This window comes from Egretta garzetta, unplaced genomic scaffold (genome assembly GCF_000687185.1).
Source record: "Egretta garzetta isolate BGI_Z169 unplaced genomic scaffold, ASM68718v1 scaffold20, whole genome shotgun sequence".
NCBI lineage: Eukaryota > Metazoa > Chordata > Aves > Pelecaniformes > Ardeidae > Egretta > Egretta garzetta.
This window is the reverse complement of record NW_009258388.1, coordinates 1,423,442-1,424,031: the sequence shown is the minus strand read 5'-3', so window position 1 is coordinate 1,424,031 and position 590 is coordinate 1,423,442. Positions and strand designations below refer to the sequence as shown.

The following is a 590-nucleotide window of genomic DNA, read 5'->3' as shown; positions in this document are numbered from 1 at the left end:
CAACCAGGTCTCCCCGCAGCCTTCTCTTCTCCAGGCTGAACAAGCCCAACTCCCTCAGCCTGGCCTCATAGGAGAGGGGCTCCAGCCCGCGCATCATTTTTGTAGCCCTCATCTGGACCCGCTCCAACACTTCCATGTCCTTCTTGTGCTGAGGGCTCCAGAGCTGGACGCAGTGCTCTAGGTGAGGTCTCACCAGAAACCTGGTGTTTAGCAATTCAAATCCTTTTTCTAGATGTTTTTCCCCAGACTTACTTTGCTGCTCATGCTTACCTTAAGTTTCTTTTATAATGTGAAGCCTGTGTTGTAGGACTGCGCTGGCTTCAACTGGGGCTCGGTGAGAGCGGGGTGAGCAGGGACAAGCAGCAGGACCTCACCCGGGATCAGCGTGGCCGGCGCCAGCCTTCAGCTCTCTCGCTTCCACCCTGCCTAGGAGGAAGGTCTCCTGTTTTTTAGGTAAACCACGGGCATTGCGTCACGGAGCTGTACATGACGTACATATGACCCTCCCCGTCCCCTGCACGCCGCTGTAAGGCGGCTGGAGGTCCCCAAGCCCCCCCGGGGCCCGGTTCAGGGCAGAAGCCCCCTCACAC

General features: G+C 57.8%; 1 protein-coding gene across 1 annotated transcript in view; it reads right to left on the bottom strand.

Annotated features, from left to right (window-relative positions):
* Nucleotides 1-439, bottom strand: part of LOC104129454 (transmembrane protein 126A) — an 8,109-nt gene extending 7,670 nt beyond the window's left edge. The window contains exon 1 of the mRNA XM_009642385.2: nt 271-439. The gene's annotated coding sequence lies outside the window, so the exon portion shown is untranslated. The remainder of the gene's footprint in view (nt 1-270) is intronic.
* Between the last annotated feature and the right edge of the window lie 151 nt (nt 440-590).